The sequence below is a fragment of the Nilaparvata lugens genome, chromosome 6, assembly GCF_014356525.2.
Source record: "Nilaparvata lugens isolate BPH chromosome 6, ASM1435652v1, whole genome shotgun sequence".
NCBI lineage: Eukaryota > Metazoa > Arthropoda > Insecta > Hemiptera > Delphacidae > Nilaparvata > Nilaparvata lugens.
The window spans coordinates 67,450,843-67,477,490 of record NC_052509.1 but is presented as its reverse complement, the minus strand read 5'-3'; the positions used below and the strand labels follow the sequence as shown (position 1 = coordinate 67,477,490).

The 26,648-nt window shown below is 34.4% G+C and overlaps 1 protein-coding gene across 1 annotated transcript in view; it reads right to left on the bottom strand.

Annotated features, from left to right (window-relative positions):
- LOC111048436 (early growth response protein 1) overlaps window positions 1-25,016 on the bottom strand; it is a 52,544-nt gene extending 27,528 nt beyond the window's left edge. Inside the window, exons 1-2 of the mRNA XM_022334318.2 lie at window positions 24,727-25,016; window positions 11,372-11,428 (exon numbers count right to left, since the gene is read on the bottom strand). The gene's annotated coding sequence lies outside the window, so the exon portion shown is untranslated. The remainder of the gene's footprint in view (window positions 1-11,371; window positions 11,429-24,726) is intronic.
- Between the last annotated feature and the right edge of the window lie 1,632 nt (window positions 25,017-26,648).

The window sequence follows — 26,648 nt, the reverse complement described above, 5'->3', positions numbered from 1 at the left end:
CGGAAAACGGGAAAAAATGGTTGGAAGAAAGAATGAAGTATAATCAAACGTAGACAGAGATGAAGACAGTAACGAAAAAGAGAGAAAAATAATTCGAAACAGAAGTAAAAGAGGTGAGTAAGATGACGGAGACAAAAAAGGTGGCCGGCTCTTTCTCTCGACTGCTGTCCTCGTCTCTTATAAACAAGACAATTAGCCGGTTTTATCAGTCGATTGAAATCTGGCTGCTATGCTGTGCCGCCCGTATCAAAGGGGTTCCTCTCCTCAGCCTCCGGACCTACAGGCAGGAATGCACCTGCTGGCGATTCTCTCTCCTCCAGCCTCTCTCTCTCCTACAATACAGGTAGGTTTTAGGAAGCGTGGGAGGAGGTTTAGGAGGCGGAGTATGTGGAAGAGGTGTTGGAGGAGAAGGAGGAAGAAGAGGAGTTGGTGGAGGAGGACGGGTGCTTTGAGCCGTGAGCTGCAAGTCAAGGCCATCATGATTCTTCTACAACCTGACTCCTACACCTACACATCGGTGACTGGTGACTTCTCCTCTCGGAGACGAAGCAGATAAGAGGAAAGGAAAAGTGGAAGTGGAAGAGAAGATGAAAAAGGAGAAAAAAGGGAGAAGAAGGAGGTGGAGGAGGAGGAGGAGGAGGAGGAGAAGAAGAAGAAGAAGAAGAAGAAGAAGAAGAAGAAGAAGAAGAGAAGAAGAAGAGAAGAAGAAGAAGTAAAAGAAGAATGGAGAATGAGGAGACAGAAGAAGAGAAGAAGAAGAAGAAGAAGAAGAAGAAGAAGAAGAAGAGAAGAAGAAGAAGAAGAAGAAGAAAAGAAAAAGAAGAAGAAGAAGAAGAAGAAGAAGAAGAAGAAGTAAAAGAAGAATTGAGAATGAGGAGACAGAAGAAAAGTAAGAAAGTAGAAGATGGAGATAGGTGGAGAAGTAGGTTGGTAATTGAGCATAAGAATGAGACTATGATTAAGTAGTAGAAGTTAAGATTGAAGAGGGAGAAAATGCCAAAGAAGAAGAAGAGGACAGGAGAATGAGGAGGAAGAAGTCAATAACGAAGAAGTCAGTAGAAGAGCAAAAAAAGGTGGAGATGAGGAATGAGAGGAAGAAGAAGAGGAGGAAGAAGAGGAAGAAGAAGAAGAAGAAGAAGAGGGAGAAGAAGATGAGGAAGAAATATTTTGAGAAGAGAAAGACCATAGAAGAACGAGAAAAAGTGATAGAAAATAGAGCAAAGGGAGGAGAATATGAGGAAGAAGAAGAAGAAAACAGGAGAATGAGGAAGAAGGAAACAAGAACGAAGAAGTCAGTAAAAGAGCAAAGGAAGGAGAAGATGAGGAAAAAGAAGAGGAAGAAGAAGATAATGACAAATAAATGTCTCGAAAAGAAGAGACCATAGAAGAACGGAAAAAAGTGATAGAAAATAGAGCGACAATTCGAATAATGTTGCCGATGAGATGATCTTGCATGCGGGTGGAGAGAGAATCAGTGTCAGAGAGAGATCAACAACGTTACTTGGCGCCACCAGATTGAGCGAGAGAGAGAAAGTGAGAGAGTTCCCATGCCAGAAGTTGTCATGGTTTTCAAATAAGAATACAAAACAATGCCGCATCATGATTAATACGCAAACAACAACCTGGAAAACCGTGCATAGTTAGTAACTTTCATGATACTAATCGTTTTTCCAAATCAATCTTCTTTCTCACTCCCACTCCCAGTGTTCGTAGTAGCCTAAGTCTATATTCTCTCTCTCTCTCCAAAATTTGTAATAGCCCAGCTCCATCTTCTTTCTTTCTCCCACACCAGTGTAGTAGTAGCTTAAATCGATCTTTCTCTCACACTCAGTGTTAGTATTAGCCTAAATTCATATTTTTTCTCTCTCCTTGTCTCGATTTCATTGTAGCCTGAATCTATCACCAATATCATTCCCTCTCACTCTCTCTATCCCTCTCTCTCTCGACTTTATCTCGTATCCACCCACTACTGTAAACTCCCATCATTATCCTACCGAGGCTCTCGTCTTGTGGTTGCTTCTATTAAATGTATCTCAACCTTTTCTCGAAGATTATAGCACAGCCAAAGTATAGTATGTACGTAGAGAATGCCTCCGGGTTTCCACACAATAGCTTACCAGTATCAAGAAGGCTGTTATTCAGTTTTTGAAGCACTTTTAATTTATTTTTTGAAGTTGGAGGCGTCTTCTACCGAAAGTATAAACGTCTATAGAAGGATAACTTCAGAAGAAGGTGTGGAAGATTGATCCACCCATGAAGCTTCTATAAGAAGGAACCCTAGATTCTCCTATGCATAATGATTGTGTCAAATCATTATTTTTTACTTATATCTTCCTCATTTCATGATATTTCCAGTAGTTGAATTTCCAACCGGATGAAAATTTATGATGATTGTAAGAGAAAACAACACACTCTATGTTTGATCCATACAATAGCTGGAATTTGTGAATACTAGTAGTTCTGTGAACAGTAGACCTCACGCAGTATTCTCATCCACAAGTACCTGATTGGAACTATAGCCACTAACTGTGGCTTCTCCACACACCTGTGTAATCACTTGTCAGCTGATTTATGATGAATAATTCTATAGTCTGATTTTCACTCTAATATTGGCGTATGAAGGAGGCTCCTTTTCCTTTTATATTATCCTTGAAATCCAAATTTCCAAAAACCTCGTATATACGTCGACACACAATTAAAAAAGGAACATACCTGTCAAATTCCATGGAAAACTATTACCGCGTTTCGCTGTAAATGCGCAACATATAAACATTTAAACATTAAGAGAAATGCCAAACCGTCGACTCGAATCTTAGACCTCACTTCGCTCGGTCAATAAATATATGTTTACATCTGTACAAAATCACTTATTTACAGAATAATATTGGGAGTGAAGAGATAGATGAAAACTATAATATTCCTTCTTCAAATAAAAATTAATATCAGTTTGCAATTAGGTAGAAGTCTTCTCATTTTCCACTCTACGTTTCAATAATTCTTTGTCGGAAAATATTTTTGTACTTACAATCTCAATGAAACAAGCTCGATAATAACACGTGATTCATAATAAAAACTCATTTCATGTAAGAATTAGAGGTGTGACTTCTCAGTTACTGTTAAACGTAATGATCGGTTGAAAATCACAAGAATCTAAAACCCTGTGAAGTGAATATAATAACAGGTTCTCAAGTTCGATTTTCCACTGTTGAGCACTAAAATTTCTCCAGTTTATTACGTACACGCGCGAACTTAATCACACCTGAGTAGCCCTAATCCAAAATTTCCACGTACAATCTGCTATAACGGAAGCATTGCCAAATAGAAAACAACCACTCAAAAGTCCCATAAAATTCACACCAACAGACGATTATTGTTAAGCACCAGGCGTGCATAAAAACGGGCAAAGAATGGTGGGTTATAAAAAAAGTCGCGGTGCTTGATTATAACTCTGTCCAGTTATTAATGATCATATATATGCTCATATATGTGCCCCTATGGGCTTGATTCGAGCAATAACACCTGCTGAGTTTGCGAGTGTATATCTCAATAGGTTGTGTACGCCCAGAAACCTATTATTCCAGACACTACAGAGATCTGCGAAAAATTCCAAAACTGCTATCGTATCCTCATCTCAAGATATAAATGACCAACAAGATCGAGATTTCTCGAGACTTATTCATTTCACCTGTTTATAATAATTATCACTATGGGACACTACTAATAAAACTTTCTGTTTTTGAAAGTGATAATTGCTGTAAAGATGATAGAGGGGACAGAAAATGGAGGAGACTGGGAAATCATGAGAGCTTCTAAACACTAGAATCCTATTATATTGAGCGAGAAATTTCTGTATTTATATATCTGGTTATTAATGTTGAACGTATCTCGAAAACGGCTCCAACGATTTTCACGAAATTTGGAACATAGTAGGTTTATGATATAAAGATTCGATTGCATTAGGTCTCATCCTTGAGATAACTCGCTGAACGACATAAGAAGGATAATTCATCCTTGGCTGAAACAGCTGTGGATAGTAAAAAAGTGAGTATGTGAAAAATCGGAATATCGCATCCCCGAAATTCATAAGTTGATGTATAGCCTGCTGTGAATAATTATAAACACGATCATTTTAGAGAATTGTGTTCTGTTTATAAATAAATAAAAATAACGAGTGAAGCTCGGTGCCCCGAAATTAGAATATAAAAACACTAGTGGGATGGAATAACCAATCTATAGGATATAGTATATGAGACAGTATTGATACTCTCTGCTTGAAGGTTTTTCTAAATATACATTTATGTCTAGTTACACACACATCAATTTTAGGAGGTCCGCTTTTCCACCGTCCTTGAAAATTCTATTTGATTGAACATAACTTGATTAACACAAGTTAGTGTTTGTCAATCTCCCTTCTATCTGGTAGACTTCATAAGGACTGAAAAATTCGGAAGTCAAAAATCGATGTGTGTGTGTGTGTGTGTGTGTGTGTGTGGTGTGTGTGTGTGTGTGTGTGCGTGTATGTGTGTGTGTGGTGTGTGTGTGTGTGTGTGTGTGTGTGTGTGTGACGGGCTTTATGTTGATGTTAAGATTGTGACGAATAATAAGAAACAATGATTGGTGGATGAATTTGACTGCTTAAGTTGAAGATCTTGTATTTTGTCTTTATCTTTGAATGCTCTTAAAGCTCTTAGTGCGTGCAGATTTACGCGCCGCGAACATGAGCAAATTCACTTTTAATCAACTGATGCCAAACTGTATCTTACCGTTTCTGAAAAAATACAGATATAATCAGCTGATTAAGAGTGAATTGCTCATGTTCGCGGCGCGTATATCTGTACGCACCTTATGTCAAAGAAGTCATACAAATCATGTTACCCCTAGGTGAACAACTCTCTTAATTCAGACAATAATCATGAGTAATGAAGGAACTTCCTTGTGAAATATTCATGTGCAATGGAAGAGATTGGCAACATAGACTGCTACCCCGTATATTCGAACAGGTTTCCACATGTTGCAGTCTTCAGCGGCAGGCCATTCTATTAACGTATTTAATGGTAACAAAGCTATGCAACATGTGACAAGTTAGCAGTTAGGTTTCCAATGGAAGAGAGAAAAAACCAAAACAGGTTAATCGTGAGTTGAACAGGGAGAGCAAACTATTTGTTTGCAAGAAAGTCTGCCGGCTTCTAAAGATCCCCTAGAGTGGGGCAAGTCTAGAAGTTCTCCTACCTTGGAAGGCCGGATCGTAACGACACTCATTATTGGACCACATAAAACGCAATCTGCTGACTGCAAACTGCTTAACAAAGTAAAAGCCACAGACTCTTGCGCCGGTTCGGGCTTTACGATGCAATTTAAGTCTTAGTAAGTGAGTAAGCTGACTGTCCAGCCAACTTCAGATGTGTTCTTTCCAGACCATCTTCCTAGTTTAATCCTATTCGGGACAAGTTTTTATTGTATTTTCACCTGGAAACACATGGTCTGATTAAAAGAAATAATAAGAGGATCATTCGAAGAATCTACCACTATACAAGTCGAGAAGAAACAATCTTGGGCCGAGCCATACAAAGCGTTTTTTCAGGCGTTTTGAGAGTCAACAGGGAGAATCTATCATTACAAGTCGAGAAGAAACAATCTTGGGCCAAGCCAAACGGAGCGTTTTATCTGGCGTTTTGAGGGACAACAGAGCAGGGAGAATCTACCATTACAAGTCGATAAGAAACAATCTTGGGGCCAAGTCATACAAAGCGTTTTTTGAGGCGATTTGAGAGTCAACAGGGAGAATCTACCATTACAAGTCGATAAGAAACAATCTTGGGGCCAAGTCATACAAAGCGTTTTTTGAGGCGATTTGAGAGTCAACAGGGAGAATCTATCATTACAAGTCGAGAAGATACAATCTTGGGACCGAGCCATACGAAGCGTTTTTTGAGGCGTTTTAGGAGTCAACTGAACAGGGAGAATCTACCATTACAAGTCGAGAAGCAACAAGCTTGGGGCAAAGTCATACGAAGCGTTTTTAAACGGAATTTTATTGTCGGCAAGGCAGGAAGCTCTCCGATCTCTGATTATCGTGGTCGAGTTGTCCGACTGTTCAAACTCCGCCACGTCAACTCAAAAAACGATTTTATTCTATTCTATTATCAGCTAATTTCCGTTTGTTTTGTATAATGTGATTAATTGACCGAACGAAGTGAGGTCTAAGATTCAAGTCGACGATTTGGCATTTCTCTTAATGTTTAAGTGTTTATATGTTTATATGTTGCGCATTTACGGTGAAACGCGGAAATAGATTTTCATGAAATTTGACAGGTATGTTCCTTTTTTAATTGCGCGTCGACGTATATACAAGGATTTTGGAAGTTTTGCATTTCAAGGATAATATAAAAGAAAAAAGGAGCCTCCTTCACACGCAAATGTTAGAGTAAAAATCAGACTATAGAATTATTCATCATAAATCAGCTGACAAGTGATTACACAGATGTGTGGAGAAGCCAGTCTATTGCTGTATTTTCATAAGGTCTATACAGTAGTTTCAATCAGGTACTTGTGGATGAGAATACTGCGTTAGGTCTACTGTCCACAGAACTACTAGTTCTATTCTATTATCAACTGATTCCTGTTAGTTCTGGTAATGTGAGATTAAACCACCAGCTGATACAATCTAGTTTGAGCTTTCACTGTGTGAACCGCTCTTGTCTTCACTTGGCTGTGATAAGATTTTATTTGTCACAAAATAGATGACAAGGTGATTACTATTCAAAGGGAAGAACTGTTGAGGATTTCAACTTAAATGAGTAAAAACTAATTTAAAATAATTATTGATTTGAAATAACTATTTTATAAATACTTAATATACTTAAAATACTTAAATATTTAATAAATATTATTACTTTTCGATGTGATAAGTACAGTAAGTAACCACAGAGTCTCTAAAGAGTTCAAAAGGATAAAAGTAATCTGAAACATTTCAAAGTATGGAACTCTTAGTAGAACATTTTTGGAAGATAAGATCAATTTCTGCTAGAGACTGATTTACATCACTTCTCTCCTAATTGTACTCCTGCTATTGATTTGATCAACTTGAAAAGTAACCTTTCTCTCTGATCTTTATGCATTGAGGCAGACGTATTCAAAAGCGTTGCACGTGTCTACAAGTGGCGGAAGATGAAGAAGCCAACTGAAGTGTTAATAAAAAATGAGCAGCAAAGGGTCAGTAGCTGCAGTGAGGTACACGTTATAGTGGCAGTATTTGATTAACATTGGTGTTGCTATCCTTGTCTATCATTCAACAAAGCTGATAGCGCTATCATTTTCTAGCTCCATGATCGTTTCTTAACAATGTAGGAATATAATTTGATTGAACAAGTATTTGATCTCAATTATGAAAATTGATTACTTAATCATTGAAGAATATGATTTCGTGAGGAATGAAATAATATAATTGATTATTTCAAACAAGAATGAACAGTTAAAATTAGATGAGATCTATGATACTATTGAATCCACTGTACCATCTATCAGATAATATGGATAGAGATTACCATACAGTCTAAATTATCATCCCTTGCCTTTGTAATAAAATAAGATTGATTATTGTAATTCATAAGTGGTCATTGTGGTCATTGTAATTAATAAGTTTTCATAATATGTGAAATTTGTTGCATAATCGGCTGTTGTACTGTAATTTATTGTAGATTCGTGTATGAACCAGAATGTATTGTAACTTACTTGAATAAAGAAAATTCTCTAAAATTCTCTAAAAATTTTAAAGAAGAATGAATATCCAATATCACACCAGATACACCGGTATTAGCTATCCTCCACAGAAGGCAGTGACAAGGCATCTTATCGGCAGCTCTGTCCTCCCATCTTTCTTCACTGCCATTATAACGTGGACCTCACTATATACTTAGTTGGCTCGTGGAGAATCAAAGGGCTGTAAACAGGCAACAGGTAGCTACAAAGGGGGTGGTGACCCTTTAGGGGGTGCCTTGTCACCCCCGCCCTTTTTCACCCCCGCACGAGCATCCCTTCAAGGTTCAAGGGCAAGGTCAGACACGAGCACTCACCCTTCAACCCTTAAAGGGTCGATAAACAGCGCACCTTGATGCAGCGTGGCATAGGGCATAGAACCGGCTGCATTTGTCTAGACACCGACGCTACTCTATAGTATGTTATAATGGCAGTGGATAAATATGGGAGGACGGCGTTGTCGATTCTCTGCCTGAACACTGCCTTCTGATAACTGATACCGGTATCTGATGAAATATACTAAATACTTTTATATGATAAATGGTACTGGTTGTGACAAAAATTCTATACAGTCTTGTTTGTTGACCCTCTATTATCATTACCGATGAGTTAGCTATGATTCAAATGAATTGGAAAGAAATGTTGATTTGTATTCCTCGACTCGAAATAAATTATAAGGATTTATTTTCTCATGAGTGTTAGCTTAATTGACCGAGCGAAGTGAGGTCTAAGATTTAAGTCGACGGTTTTGCATATCTCTTAATGTTTAAATGATTAAAATGTTTGAATGTTAAAATGTTCATATGTTGCGCCTTTACGGCGAAACGTGGTAATAGATTTCCATGAAATTTGACAGGTAAGTTCCTCTTTTAATTGCGCGTCGTCGTATATACAAGGTTTTTGGAAATTTTGCTTTTCAAGGATAATATAAAAGGAAAAAGAAGCCTCCTTCATACGCCAATATTAGAGTAAAACTCAGACTATAGATTTATTCATCATAAATCAGCTGACAAGTGATTACACAGATGTGTGGAGAAGCCAGTCTATTGCTGAATTTCCATAAGGTCTATAGTTTCAATCAGGTACTTGTGGATGAGAATACTGCGTGAGGTCTACTGTTCGCAGAACTACTAGTATTATTGATTCCTTATTTAGTAAAGTGAATAAAATCTCAATGAAATGAAAATGATTATGCCTAATATCATTCATGAGAGATGCCTGATGAAGAATTACACTACATTTGAAGAAAAAAAAATTCAATTTTTTTTTGAAATATATTGGAAGAGAATTGTGAGATTCTATTCAATGTTTTTTCACTATCATGAATGGAGGACATAAAGATAGATAAAGTTTGTTGTGACTAAAAAAACCAAGAACCTGGTATCTATGGAAAATTATAACTGTACAATGAAAGTGAATTTTTTTGTTTTGTTTCAATGTGGAAGTTGGTGAAGAATTAATTGAAAAGTCGCATATAACCTTTATTTGGACAATTTATTTTATGAAATTGGGATGAAAAGAAGTTTTGGACTGTAGTCTGTTTCTTTCTCCTCAAGTTGATTGTAAATGGTGAATAAATAAATAAATAAATTATCAGATTCAATGAATAATTGACAACAATCATGAATGAAGTATACGAAGATTGATAAAAGTTTGTTGTATACGAGAGAGAAATAAAGATCTTTATGCGGAAAAATCATTACATTTTATTCACAATCGAATCAATGAAAACACTCGACTTCCATCAAGAGAGGTCAAAAACCCAAGAATTATGACAGGATTCCACCAATAAATTCTCATAGTTTTAATTACACTACTCTTGTAAATAATGAGAGATTGGAATAGTTTTGAATAGCGATTGCCATGACATAAGCAGTAAAAAAATCAATGTGAACCACATGGAGGAACCTATAGTAGAATATTTTATTTCACGTGATCAGGCAGTCCAAATAGTAGGATTCAGCAAGAGTCACAGTCAGGTATGATGAATTCCTCCAGTTCCCACGCTAGTCAATAATAAACATTCCTAATTCTCAATCAAAGAGACAATTACATCAAGAGGCCAATAGCCTTCAGTTCAATTGGCATCACTTGTTTATGGATTATTACAATGATGATGATTATGTTCACTTGTTCATAGATTATGACGATTACGATAATAATGATGTAGTTGACACCAAACGTAGCTACAGTTACAGAATCGCAAGGACAGTGGAATTTTCCGGATGTGTGAAACACCACTGTGTGAGAATGGAAATTTTGTCCTGAATGTGTTATTTGAACTTTTCCGATAAACGATATTCCATCACGTCACATCCGAGGTGGATTTTACGTTCACAATAAACTCCCATCGCTTGATATTCCAAGGACTTGTTTAACCCATGAGGAAGACTTGAGTATATTTCGAATTAAATTCTATTAGATTGCAAGCAAATACTGGCTACTTTTATAGCTCGTAAAATCATATTTTTTGTACAATATTCTCTCCTACTGAATATCAATATTCCATTTCTGTACATGAGGTAGAAACTTGTTTGTAGCCTACTTTGTTAAATATCAAAGTGTTTAAAGTTCAATGTAGGAGTGAAAATTGAGAAGGATTCTGTGATTTGAAGCTGCTTCTGCAAGTGGATAATTCACCGCATTCTTGGGAGACTATCCATATTAAATTAAATATCATCTATTTATTTATTGATACATTCATACTATTGAAAACTCTGTGTATCGATAGAGGGACTCTGTCATTTCAAGCTGCTTCTGCAAGTGAATAATATTTATTTATTTATTTATACGTGGATACAATAACAAATCATATAAATATGATTGGGAAGGAACAACAGGCTTGGCCCAAAACTCCCAAATTTTGATTACATGTCCAAAAAATAGGTTATGTTTGTTCTGTAAGAAGTTCAAGGTCAACTTTTGTCCAAAAATAAATATGAGATGCAAATTTTAAATTTAGAAAATTAAAACACCAAACTATAGTTAAATATTACACTTAATTATCACTGCACATTGTCTTAATTAAGTTATTTTATGAATTTTGAAATCAAAAATACACACAAATTCTCACTAAGAACAGCTGAACAATATTCACCGCATTCTTCGGAGACTATTCATATTAAGTCAAATATCATCCAAACATTTATTAATTCATACATACAATTTAAACCTCTGTATTTCATTTTAGTTTCAAGTCTTGGCCATCTTCGGAAAGTAATAAAATTCACTCTAACATTCATCTGATAGAATCACTCTTTGACAATGATTGTTGCGAGAATAAATTGGCTTCCTCCCATTTTTAAATTCCATCAGACTTCAATCGTGAAATATTATTGTTGTTTTCATTTATTTTTGTTACCACTTCATTCAAGATTATTTCTATTTTTGAATAGATAGAAAAATGTTTATTTCCCAAAAAACTAAAACTACAACATCAATTACAGGAAATATTAGATAGTTTACAATGGTTAGTTTCATGAATTTTTTATCATGTGTCTTATTTATAACGAATATTAGTGTTTTCTCGAGAAAATATTTCTGAGCTTGCGTTAAATTGGACAAGTCCAATCAAACTTGTGAAATTATTTTCTATGATAAATAAAAAAATACTCACCAAGACGCCAAATGCGTGATTATTCCTTGATCATCCCAGGTGTATCCAGGTGATCACCTGTAACAAAAAATAAATATCATTATTTGAAAAACTAGTTACCACAATCCGACACATGAAATACTGATGGAAAATGATATGAGAATATTAGCTCACGAAGTCATTTCATATCATTATTTGAAAAACTAGTCAACACAATCCGACGTATAAAATACTGATGGAAAATGATATGAGAATATATTAAGCTCTCGAAGTCTAATTATTCTTCTACAATATGTAGACTATACTAACTTTTATTTGGGTAGTTGAGAAGTTGATATTGTGGTAATTATTCATATTGAATGAAAAAGACTAAGAAATTGTCAAAAAAAGTTAGTATAAATCAGTGGTTTTTTGACAATTTCTTAGTCTTTTTCATTCTATACTAACTTTATTCAATAACAGTGGTTCTCAATTATGAAAATCTACGAATTAATCATTGGAAATATATTTTTTACGAATAAAATGTAATAAATCATTTTAAACAAGAATGAAAAGTTAATATTACATCAGATATACTGGTATCAGCTGGTAGGAGGAAATACTGGTAGGAGGCAGAGAATCGGCAACGTTGTTCTTCCATCTTTCTCCACTGCCATTATAACGTGGTCCTCACTGTAGTTTCAATTCGCCATTCCATCAGTCATATTTCAGAGTGAGTGATAAGGCATTTAACGGGTTATTAGTTTTTAATGGAGGATTCTTAAGGCAGCAAGTTATTACTGTGGGAAGTGTTGAGCTATCCAAAATAGATTTAAGCGATTGATTTGTGTCGACTCCAGTATTTATGACGTCGAATCGATTTGGTCATCAATCAAAAACTAAATTCAGAGACCATGGCTCAAGCCTTCCCAACTAATAATTACTAGATAGAGAAAGAGAGATACAACTAATTACTAGGTAGAGAGAGAAAGGTGAATGTCAAGACTGAGACTAGATTGACTCCGTTTAATTTATTTAAATGATTGAAAACGAGACGCACACACACCCACACGCGCTTGCGTTGGAAAGCTTGATATTTGTTTATTTGTGTTCCAAATGTTTTTTCGATTAAGTTTTGCAGTATAAAAAAGAAGGGTTAGGAAAAGAGAGAAAGAGAGAGTGATTGATTGATTGGAGAGAGAGAGATTGATTGAGTACTTTATTTATGTAGATCACAATATATACTGGCTTATACACTTATATACAATAGCTTACAATACAGCAGAATTTTAGATGAATTTACATAATATAAACTAAGAATGTAATTATTGAGCTGTGTATGATATGAAAAGAGCAATTTGTAGTAGCTGAAGATAATATTGTTATGCATCTACATAAATTGGAGAGCTTTGGACATATCAATGTCCATTCTTCGGAAAGAATATTAAAAATATACTTCCCAGTAGCTCTCTACCAAAAGAGAGATAGTGAGATTGACTGATTGATTGATTTGAGAGAGAGAGTGAGAGTGAGAGGGAGATTGATTGATTGAAGAAAGGGAGAGACAGAAAGGCAGTCATTCAGAAGAAAATGTTTTAGTCTACTGAAAAGTACCACAGGTTTATAAGCCCAAAACGGTTCCAATTCCAATTTATACAACAGTCCAAATGTAGCTAGGTTATGTGTCACTTCAACACTCTTGAATTACACACTCAATTTACAATTCAAAACACACAAAAATCATTTTCAAATTGAAAAAATACTTCTAGTGTTCCACAATTGAATCCTGAAGATTGATTGAAAAAGACTAAGGAATTGTCAAAAAACCACAGATTTATTGATACTTAGAAACAGATTTTATCAGAGATCGACAATGGTGTAATAACCGAAACCGGTCTTTCTAAGTATCAATAAATCTGTGGTTTTTTGACAATTTCTTAGTCTTTTTTATTCAATATGAATAATTAGCACAATATCAACTCCTCAACTACACAAAAAGTGAATCATGAAGAAGCAGGAAAAAGTGGTTCACTTAGTATGCCAGTATGATTTCGTAGGCCTGTATTTAGTAAGCACATCATGTATGAAAACAGGGTGTGTGAATAACCCAAGTAGCTCAGCCTTGTTAATGACTGATCCCATATCGGTCATAAATTAATGGTAATTTACAATCGACACGTCGCACGCTGGCTACAAAATTAATTAACAAGTAAAATAGGTACAAGATCACTAATCAGTGAGTGCTTGGCTAGATAGTGAGGTCCACGTTATAATGGCAGTGGTGGAAGATAGGAGTACAGCGTTGCCGATTCTCTGTCCGGTATGTATATCTGATTGACTTGTTTAAAATAATCTATCATATCTATTCGTCAAGACAGTACATTTTCCAATGAGATTAATCCATAGATTTTCATAATAAGGATTAACTATTCTGCTAATCAATTTATATTTCTACATTGTTGGAAAACGATATAACAGCTTTGCATAGCTAGAGAATGATAGCGTTATCTGCTTTGTGGAATGATAGACAAGGATAGCAACACCAATGTTAATCGAATACTGTCATTATAACGTGGACCTCTCTATAGTGCTAGAGACATGGTGTTTCTTAATTGATATGCTGTACAGTAGCCCTTACCAAGTGTGCTAAGAAACACCAGCAATCATAATTAAGTAATCTCCCAGTATTAAACATGATGGTGCTTTCTAGAGAAATTAGATTTTTGAGAGATAAAACATGAATAATGAATCGATACAAGTGCTAAGATACAAGATACCAGTATTGTGAAGTGGTTCGGAATCCACCTGAATCTGTCAGTTTTATAAAAATATTTCTTATATCACTCCTCCACTATAATAGGACTTGGATCTCTCAAAAACATAGGCTACTCAAATAATTGAATGTAGTGGAACTAACATTTTGAAGATATTATTTATACAGAAGAACGTCGATAATTCGGACGTCAAAAATCCGGACAGTCAATAATCCGGATTCGTCTCTGGCAAGAAATAAAATTTTCATACCTTCTGCCCTCGGCGCTAAGCTCCTTACTTTACAGCGGGCGACTGGAGAAAACATGTTTTTAATGTACAATATATATTATACTCTACCTACCAATAATTGAATACTGTATATGCAATTTTAACAGCTTTGCTTCTTGAATAGTGGTGCTGACCGTTTTTTTAACGTAATTTCGATAATCCGGATAGTTTGATAATCCGGATGGGGTCCGGACCCAATTAATCCGGATTATTGACGTTCTACTGTAATTATTATTAAAGGAAAATCCCAATTAAATGCTGTAAATCACCCCGAAGACTTCTGCTACTGCAAATATTGACAACAGGGTAAACAGCTAGATGGAAATTCGATGAGCGCTACTATACAAAAATGATCAGCCCGGGAATTATGATTTATGATGTTAGTTGAGTAAGAAAAGTAAATGATGACAGTGAATGATGAATAGGGTGGTCAGTTTAAAGAAAGTATCCAAAAGTGTTGAAAATCATGACAGAGATGTTCAAAAAGGAATTAATTGATAGATAATAATCTATAATCTATACATTCTTTTAGAGCTGAGAATCGATAATAATTGACTGAAAATGATAAATTTGAAGATTTTCAGACTTGATAATGTAGTTGATTATAATGACCCAATTTTTGATGAATCAAAAATTTGATATTTAATACTTGATATCATTCAAGTCAAAGCTATGGATCAATCTTGAAATTATATCAAATTCGTAATTAAAGAATTAGATCTGAAATGATGAAACATTTCTGGACTCTTTATAATTTATTGCCTGTCCAGTGTCCACCCATTCAAGTTGCAAATATGAGGTTGAAGGTGGAGGTAACATTCTATTGAATTCTTGAAATATCAGTGCAAACTGAAAAAGTTCAAAGAACCGACCGCTTTCTCTGAGTAATTCTATTAGGTATTAAGCAAGCATTGTGCAGTCATTAAGTAAAAGCCGACAATAATTAATTAACAGAGCCGGGAACTATAAAGTTGAGACGGTCGGTGTCAAGAAATTCACTACACGGCTCTTGAAAATGAATTGCTATGGAAAAACTTGAGACTGAAACGATTAACTTGGTAAGCTTCTAGCTGCAATCAGGATAATTGAAAAAACTGAAACGGTCGATGTTCGGATTATCTTAAAACTAAATGAGCAAATTTGAATGGTTGATTGGAAGCGAATAGACAGTAACTCAACTAATTGGCACTTGGTCCAGTATTACAGTTTTTTATTCGGATCTGAACATTCACTCAATTTGTAGTTGTTTCTAATTAATGTTACCGTTTTGAAAATTGTAATTCACCTGACGTTCACTTTTCTAAATTGGATTTACTACTTGCTTCCTGGGTTACGTAGAGTCGACTGCTTTCCAGAACCGTTAATTATTATTTTTTGGATCGTGAAAATGAGCTGCGCTAGAAATCAATTGCTTCAGTTATGTCGGATTCATTTATCTGGGCTGGACTATTATCAATAACCATTTATTACTCATAAAGAACTATGGTGTCTTCCACGTTATAAGAAACTAAACCAAGTTGGTATTTGAGGTATACCAAGTTAGAAGCATTTATAGTGAGGTTCACGTTATAATGACAGTATATTTGATTGATATTGGTGTTGCTATCTATGTCTATCATTCGACGAAGCAAATAGCGCTATCTTTTTCTAGCAACGTCGCCAAATTATATTTTCAATCATCGAAGCTTCGCTATGTTTCGACCCATATGTGATTTAATGATGTTAATAATATGCCTATGACCAATTTATCTATCTATTTTATCTATTTTATTCACAATCACAAATCATAATTAAAATATGATTGGGAGAAGACAACAGGCATAGCCCAAAACTGTCTTCTCCCAAATTTTTACAAATAAAAGTTTCAAAAGAGAATGAGGTTAGATTCCATTTTTCACTTCAAAAAGTCCAATTTACACTTCAATACTAATGACTAAACTAAAAATTTTGAATTTTGATATTTTAAAACTAATTAACAACAAAACTATTTCACTCAAATCTCTTCAAATTAAAAATTTTTCAGTAATTTTACAAAATTTTGAGCCAGAAAAGAAACACAACCTCAAATTTGTTTCATGAATCGATATGCCAGGTTAACCGAGGTTCATAAGTGAGTTATTCCTCACGAAATCTCATTTTCAACTCAGAAGTCTCACAGTCTCTTTGCTTTTACTTCGAAACTGAGTTTTCATGCACAAACGAAGTTAAATGTTAAACTAGGTTCACATGTAGTAGAGGTTGCATTTTTGGAATTACATTCCAGGTATAAACCAACAGCTAATCAATCTCCGTTTAAACTGAGATGTTGCATATGTAATCCCGTAATTGGGATTTTGTGAAATCAGACCAGGATCGTGACATTTTTTCCAAAAAAACGTGACATTTTTTCCAAAAAACGTGAATTTTTTCCAAAAAACGTGACATTTTTTCCAAAAAACGTGACATTTTTTCCAAAAAACGTGACATTTTTTCCAAAAAACGTGACATTTTTTCCAAAAAACGTGACATTTTTTCCAAAAAACGTGACATTTTTTCCTAATGATGGAATCTATCTACTGAACCCACACTTTGTTCCTATAGTGGGATCCACGTTATAATGGAAGTGAAGAAAAATGTTGTCGATCTTCTGTCTTGTCAATGCCTTCTGAAGATGGTAGCTGATACAGGTTTATCAATGTAATATTAACTGTTCATTCCTGTTTAAAATAATCAATTATAAAACAAGTAATTATATTTATCAATAATTTCATAATGAATTTTCATAATTAAGATGAAATATTTTGTAAATTAATTATTAATTCTACATTGTTATAAGACGATCTAGCAACAGAGCAAAACGATAAAGAGACAGCGCTATCTGCTTTGTTGAATGATAGACAAGGATTAAATACCATTGCTGATCAAACACTGCCATTATAACGTGGACCTCACCAAAGAACCATCCACCCACAGTAGTCAATACTCCTACAACTCCTAAAAGTGTTCATTGCCGAAATCCGGCGCTGTAAAAAGGTCAGAGTCTATATTTGGGCCCGTGCACACACTAATGAATGACAGAGAAAGAAATTCAGAGGTGATTGGGTGTGTGAGTGTCGTGTGGGGGTGTAACAGTAAGACAGAGACAGAGTGTGGGTGCACCATACATTACGTCATTTCGATTACATTTCTGTCATATTATTACGACTGAGAATCCAGATGGAAGATATCACTGTGGGAGCTGCCTTCCCACAACCGACATGTTATCTTATTGCCCACAGGAACACTCCCCCAAATCAGATTATTTTTGGGCTTCATGAATGCCTACATAGTCCAAGGAGCCCACCTTTCGAATCATGTCGTGATAAAATAATTTGAAAGGGTACTCAGATTTATAATTTTATATCCAAAGTAGCCCTAAAGAAGAGAGAATAAATTTCGTATTCCAACTTTCAACTTGAATTTTTTTGGATAAGGTAGAGGGGCTGTCAAGTAGATTTTCCTCACGTAGTTGAGTAGATTTCTCTACATAGAGTAGTATCTGCTCCAGTATTCATCTATAAACTCCAAACTCCTTTACTCTGATTCCGTCAGTTTGTTACACTATCGCCAGGTATCTGAGTAGTAGTTAGTAACAGTAGTTACTTCCTGACCAGCTGTCACTAAGTACTGTGACAGTACTACCGTCACTGATCAAACTCAGCGACAGAAGTCAATCGTTAGCGTCACAAAAATCAAACGCATCAACCGTTTTTAGCGACATTCTGTTAGTCTCATTACATCCTATATCAGCCTGCTTACTACCTTATCAGGAGCAAGTTGCATTGCTACTTAATGCAACATTAACTATAACACTGTTCGATGTATGTCTCACGCTCTGTTACTAATATACTATTAGACCTTAGGAGATAACTCAACATGTTGTAGCTATGGTGAAAGTGATATTTTCGAGCTCAAAATTTAAGTGATTTTATTCTATATTTTGTGAATATTTGAAGTTTGGTTTTTGTTTTAACGGAAGTTTCATTATCAATTTATCTAAATTTGAATTTCTTTGTATTATTCTGATTCATAGTTTCAGATTGAAGATTTGGTGTTGAAATTGAAGTGAACTTAACCTACATAATATTTGGACGATTTGTGACAAAATCAGGAAATTGGAGAAGTAGGAAGGTAATCAATAGTTTCTAATATATTTTTAAATGTTTGTTTCCAATAATGATTAATATTCACTAGTATTAGAACTACTCTATTCTACTAATTGAGTGTTACAATTATTAGATAACTCAACATAACTTGCTTCCAAGAATCTACAATTGGACAGGGAGTCATTACTTTCTATCAGATTTCAAAATATTTCTACCCGAAATTGGTTCATATCCCTTGTATCAATCTGATCACAAATTCACTGTTACAATTAGACCTTACTAAGAAACTCAACATAACTTGCTTTCAAGAATCTACAAGTAGAAGGGAGTCAATGTTTTCTAACAGATTTAGAGATATTTCCACCCAAAATTGGTTCATATCAACATTGGAACATTATCACGCTGATATTTATTTATTTATTCATATGCAAATACAATTCAGGTAAAAACAAAAGGCTTTTGCCCAAAACTGCTTCAAACCTTAATTTGGAATACACAGTCTAAAGGTTATGCTACTTACTTAACTTAAATGATAATTCGTACACAATTTTGAGTCCAAAAAATGTATTTACTACAATTCAATCAATTTATCAGATTGATCAATTTCCAAATACAAATCCAAACAAAACTCTTCCTCCACAATTGCAAAAAAAATATTGAAAATTTCACTCAAATCCACAAACTCATGTTGACTATTGACTATTTTAACGATGTAGGCATATGTTTAAATTGGCAATAGAATATTCGTTTAATGATTATTGGTCAGTTTAATACACACGTGTAAATCAGATAATTTGAGACTAGAAAGTGACGTGTGTTGAATGCGTGGACTGTTTTAGAGCAAGGTGAGACAATGTGTGGGAGAAACAGAGAGACAGTATGTGGGAGAAAGTAAAGGTGTGAGTGAGAGAAATATAAGAGAAACTGTAGGGATGAGAGAGAGTGTCAGTATGTGGGAGACAGTAAAGGTGTGAGTGAGAGAAATATAAGAGAAACACTAGGGATGAGAGAGAGTGTCAGTATGTGGGAGACAGTAAAGGTGTGAGTGAGAAAAATATAGTGTTGAGACACTGAAATATGTGGGAGGAGACCCTCCTACAAAAAAAATGAACCAAAGATGAGCCAACAATAGCTCGACAATGGATTGCATTGTTTATAACAGCAGAAAAGCTAACGATCATCATCTGAGTGTTTTTGTCATTGATTTAGATCTCACAGGAATATAAATCATTAGCAGTTCACTGAATTCACGTTTATAGTCTAGGGTCACACACTATTATACTGTTATCCAAATTTTTGGTAGAGAGTTAGTGGGGAGGATATTTTTAATATTCTTTCCGAAGAATGGACATTGATATGTCCAAAGCTCCGCCAATTTATGTAGATGCATAACAATATAATTATCCATAGTTATTATATTACAAATTACTTTTTCATATCATATACTTTCAATAATTATTTTCTTAGTCTATATTATGTAAATTCATCTATAATTTTGCTGTATTGTAAGCTATTGTATATAAGTGTATAAGCCAGTATATATTGTAATCTACATAAATAAAGTACTCAATCAATCAATCAATCAATCCAGATATTCCAAGTAACTCTCAAAAGAACAGGGAGTATTTATGTCAATGGGCTTATTAATTTTCTTCCCAAAAATGTGGAAACAATGAAAATCCACTGTTGAAGGTATTTGAAAGTTCTATTGGTGCTTATAATGTAACGCATGAATTCTTTTATACCGATCTTATTGACTGATTTTATGTTTTGTTCGCAGAATATTGTTCTATGCTACTGCTGTAAACTGTATTGACGTTGTAACACTTTTTCTTTGATAATAAATTATTTGATTTGATAGTGAGGTCCACGTTATAATGGAAGTGTAGAAAGATAGGAGAGTGATGTTAGAAAGATAGCCGTTCCACTATGTTTTGACACGTCATGCATTTATTCATTCACCACAGCATTAGCTAAAAGTAAGTAAAGTAAAGTAAAGTTAATATACACAAAAGTAAAGTAAAGTAAATATACACATTTAGATATGTATATTTCCCGGTGGAATTAACTCTTGTTAAACTTGTTTTAGATCTCCCTCTTCCAAGTAAAAACCTACATGAGGGAAAATAAACTCCCGATTGTTCCAAGATCTATCATGTTGAGAAACATCTCTATCCAATATAGTTTATCGATCAATTAGACCAGGTTTAGCCTACCAAGACTGGAAAACCACCAAGCTACGTCAGAAATTGATCTTTCCCAACGGCGGCATCTTTTCAAGTTCAAAGAGACCGCTACTCTAGTGGATAGAGGAGCTACTACGCATGAGCAGAACGCAACAAGACCTAGGGCACGCGCACTTGTCTTGCTGGGGTTGAAGGTTCGACGAACCCCTAGCTGGGGGGATGACAACCCCTCAAAACCCCCCTGGGGGCCAACGGGAGGGTGGAAAGGAGGCCACTACGTTTCTACGCAGGCTAATAAACAAGAGAGAGGCTGGAGTAAAATCGAAAGCTTGCAAGTCAGCTGTGGAAAATAAACAACCGGCTTCCGTTTCTCCTGCGATACAGCTATTCTACAAAATTCTTTTCTCTTCTTCTATTCTACAATATATTGAGTACTATCTTTTTGTATAAATTGTGATTGTTTTCACTATAAGACACTCACCGAATCACTATACTCTTCTCAATTTTATTATTGCTGTGTATGTGACAATACAGTTGTATCAAAGTAGTTAAAAAATTATCAAAATTAGAGGAAGGAACATTACCAGTCAGCTGTGAAAAATGAATAACCGGCTTCCATTTGTCCTATGATATAGGTATCCCACAATATGATGTTTTACTATGACACTCTCGGAATCACTATTCTATTCTCAATATTATTGCTGTATATATGGTAATACTGTTGTTACAAAGTAATTGAAATTTAATTATCAAGATTTTAGAAAGAAGCAGTTTTGGGGTTCTAGGCCTGTAAGCAAATACTCGGTTTAAACGGGGAAATGTCAGCTGTTCGTTCAAACACATTCTGATAAAAATCCAAACCACGAGCCTTCAAATTGAGAGGAAATATAATATAATAATATGAATAATGAATAAAACACTATAGCTGCTTCAATTTTGAGAATATTCTAGATCGATCATTTATGAATAATAATATTATAACTATAGCTGCTTCAATTGAGAATTCTAGATAGATAATTTATGAATAATAATTATAACTATAGCAGCTTTAATTGAGAATTCTAGATCGATCATTTATGAATAATAATATTATAAATATAGCTGCTTCAATTGAGAATTCTAGATCGATCATTTAGAACGTCCGCTTGGATTATGTTGAATATTATGATTATGGATTGGATTATTCTAATTCGGATGCTGATTATGATAAACGATTTAGTAATTTTCGAGCGGATAATAGTTTTGACGAGACTCCTGTATTATGTGTTATGTAGTTCCTCTATTCTTGAATAATAAGGAAAAAAGACATACGCAGAGAGAACTTATAAGGCTACAGGGATTATTTATCGATTATTTTTATTGGTTAAAAGTTGAGATTGAAACTTCCAAACCATTGAAAATGCTACTCTACCTCATCAAATTTGATAACACTACTCAATAGTTGATAACATTTTCCTAATTCGAAATAACTTTGCGAATTTCAACAACAGTGAAGAGAATCTACATCCGATATTTTATAGAGATGTTAGAATCAGAAACTACATTTTAACACATATTTTATCAATTTCGCGATTGCAGTTTTGTCGGACTGTTACTCTTCATTGACACGTTTTCTGTGTTTGAAATCATAGTACCGTATCATAATAAAAGATCATAATCCTTCCTATGTAAGTCAAGGTAGCAAAACCGTTGATAGACCTTTGGATTTATTGTTTAGAATGAATACAGAACGCGTATACCGCGGAGTAGCCCAATCGTCATTACGCGGCTCATTAAATACGATAGGCTAGTGAATCAAAACCACAATAATGAAAAATACTGAAAGCATTGGCAAACTGAACTTGGACTATAAATCACTATAAACCACATCATGTCATCATAAACATGCGATGTCTGAACTAATAGAAGGAGGCCCAACTCTAACTTTTGCGAAAAAACTAAAGAAAAATTGTTGAATTTATGAAGGATTGGTCTTTTTTATTGTGAAGGATTGGTCTATTTGATTGTGAACTTGGAAAACTGGAACTGGTCTGAAACTGAACTGAAACTGGCCTGAAACTGAACTGAAACTGGCCTGAAACTGTTCTGAAAAACTGAACTTGGACTAAACCACATCATAAACATTTAAAAACCTACTAACAATAGAAACACACAATATTCAAAGTATAAGTTTTCTCTGATAGAAGACCCCAATCGAATGTTTGCGAAAAACTGGAGAAAAATTGTTGAATTCATCTATGTTTTGATGATGGATCATGAATAATCATCACAAATGTATTTGAGGTATTACTGATAATTTAATACTAGCCTACGATTGAGTTTGATAAAATTTAAGAGTGGTTTCTGCGCTCAAAAGAGAAAAACTGAGGATTACAATTGCGGATTCTCCAAATAAATAGAAAATATCAAATCAAAATCAAATCAATTTACTCTTACAATTCACAAATAATACAGTACAGTTACAGTATATTTATATATACCCTCACGTTGTGAGAGACTCACATGTAGGCTTAAGCATGTGTTTGTGAGGGCCTGGCGTAATTCGCTGAATTTAGAATCGATAAACTAAATTATGAAAATTGATATCATATTAAACTAAATTGAGAAAAATACAGTTTAAAAAATTAATTGAGTAGTAGGGGATTAATGTTTCAAACAAAACAAAAATATATTTTTCAAATAAATTGAAAACAATGTATCATGAATATATTTCTGTGATCTAGTGTCGTTAATAATTTTCTCTATCAGTAACCTCAAACTACTAAATTAGATTTAGAGTTATTTATTCGTGTATGTTTACAACCTCTACCCTTTTCCGAACCTGAATTGATAACACAATATTTACACACCATCTAATACCTAACCTACCTATAAGTTTGAATCTTTCCTCGCTAACGGAAGAAAAACTAAGTAATACAACCTCGGGTTTCCGAATAAATTAAAGATATTTAGCCAACCAATTCCTAACCTACCTATAAGCATAGAGAAACGATAGCATAAGTTGATTTTGCTACTTTTTTATTTTCTTAGGCTATTGTTTCTCTATGCTATAAGTTTGAAACTTTCTTCGCTAACGAAGGATAAAATAAGAAATAATACAATCTTTGGTTTCCGAAGAAATGAAAGATATTGAAAACAAACAATGGTAAGGGAGACATTTTTCAACCAAACGGAAGCTCAAATTATTTCCAAAAATATAAATCAACTAAATTGAGAAGAATGTAGTAGCTCTAGGCTACTCTCCACTATAAAATATTTCGTTGACCTACTGTCATACCTAATTTTCTTTATCAGTAGCTTCAAAATTCTAGGGTGATAACAAATTAGTTTTGATCCTGAATTGATAACACGGATATTTAGCCAACTATCCCATAAATATTTTTATATGAAAGAATATGAATATTCAGCCAACTATTTCATAATGAAAGAATAAGACGTAGATGGTTTCAATACCACTAAATAGCGAGAAAATTGTATAAATGAATAAATAATGAATAAATTAGGTATGACACTATAATATACCAAATTTAGTGGTATTGACAAAATCAAAAACTTCTTATTCTTCCAATTATGGAGAGATTTCAAAACATCCCTTACCATACAATCAAATATATATGTTTTGAATGTGGTACTCACTCATGAAGATTTTTTATGTTTCCATGAATACTATATCTCACACAAATATTGTGGTATTGAAAACATCAACGAATTTCTCTTTCAACTATGAAAAAATACCACCACAATATGTATATGTCTTGAATAAAATATATTTCATCAATGTAGTGACATACCTAATATTCTTTATCAGTAACTTTAAACTTATAAGGAGGTAACAAATGAGTTTCGATCCTGAATTTATAACACGAATATTTAGCTAACTATTTCATGTCTAAGGAGATAACAAATGGATTCCGATCCTGTATTTATAACACGAATATTTAGCTAACTATTTCATGTCTAAGGAGATAACAAATGAGTTCCGATCCTGAATTTATAACACGAATATTTAGCTTACTATTTCATATGTCTATAATGTAGTACTCACTTGAAAATATTCCTGCTGTTTTCATGAATAACTTTTATCACATTGTTTGTCACAGAGTGGTATCATCCTAAAATTGAGCACAAGTTTTTTCAAGTTTTGAGAAATCCCTCCAAAAGTTTCAACACTTCACAACAATTTTCCAATCGCACTTGAACGCGGGTTGGTTACATGATAACAGAAGAAGTCTGAGATCGAATCGAAAACTTGTAATCCTTGTTTAAGAGCCGAGAAGGAGCGCGGAACTGCACACAACATGATAATCTCGCAACCGGCGAACGACTGATTTCCAAAACCAGACGACCGCCCCATTATCACCCCTCCATTCCCGCCACTCTACCCCCACCGACGGGATCGGGTGCTGGAGGGGGGAGTTGGAGTGGTGCACGGAATTACACCTGATGCAGTGAAACGGTTTCTAGCAACCTGTTGAAGGTGCATTTGGCTTCGTATCCATTTGGTTCGTTACCCAACAGACGTTTGGTTCGATACCCAACACACGTTAACAGTTGGGATATGCTCCAATCTATCCCTACGTATCAATTAATATAATTGACCGAGCGAAGTGAGGTCTAAGATTCATGTCGACGGTTTGGCATTTCTCTTCATGTTTAAATGTTTGAATGTTTTTATGTAAGAAAATCTATTTTCGAATGATGCATTAATTGAGATTACATATTTGCAGAAGCAGAAGTCTTCGGGTGAATTACAGCATTTAATTTGTATTTTCGTTTAATAATTGACCGAGCGAAGTGAGGTCTAAGATTCATGTCGACGGTTTGGCATTTCTCTTAATGTTTGAATGTTTATATGTTGCGCATTTACGGCGAAACGCGGTAATAGATTTTCATTAAATTTTGATAGGTATGTTCCTTTTTTAATTGCGCGTCGACGTATATACAAAGTTTTTGGATTTCAAGGATAATATAAAAGGAAAAAGGAGCCTCCTTCAGACGCCAATATTAGAGTAAAAATCAGACTATAAAATTATTCATCATAAATCAGCTGACAAGTGATTACACAAATGTGTGGAGTAGCCGGTCGCTGTATTGCTGTATTTTCATAAGGTGTATAGTTTCAACTATACAAGAATAGTATAGTATTAGTATATGATAGTACTTATATTAATAAGTACTAGATATATAATATTATTATATATCATATAATAATATTACTAATATTACTTATATGATAGTATTCTATACTAGAATACTGCGTGAGGTCTACTGTTCACAGAGCTACTAGTATAATAAAGGAAAGAGTTGGCTTATACATGTACGAGATTGGAGATTCATGAATGACATATCATCACTTCTGAACTACTGGACTGATTAACCTGAAATCTTGCTTATAGATAGTTGAGATAAGGATCAATCTATCCCTACTTCTCGATATCTAGCCTATAATATGATATAGGAAGGAATTGGCTTATACACGTATGGGATAGGAAATACACGAATGACGCATCATCACGTTTGAACTGGACTGATTTACTTAAAATGTTGCATATAAATTCTTAATTGACCGAGGATTCTTATATGCCTATTTTCAATTCTTCTAGATTTCATTACGACAAGTTTTCAGTTTTTAAGTTTCAAAATAGATCCTAGTATGATATATAGAGAGGCCCACGTTATAATGACATGGAGAAAGATTGATTGATTGATTGATTGATTGAGTATTTTATTTATGTAGATTACAATATATACTGGCTTATACACTTATATACAATAGCTTACAATACAGCAAAATTATAGATGAATTTACATAATATAGACTAAGAAAATAATTATTGAACTGTATATGATATGAAAAAGCAGTTTGTAATATAATAACTATAGATAATAATCATATTGTTATGCATCTACATAAATTGGCGGAGCTTTGGACATATCAATGTCCATTCTTCGGAAAGAATATTAAAA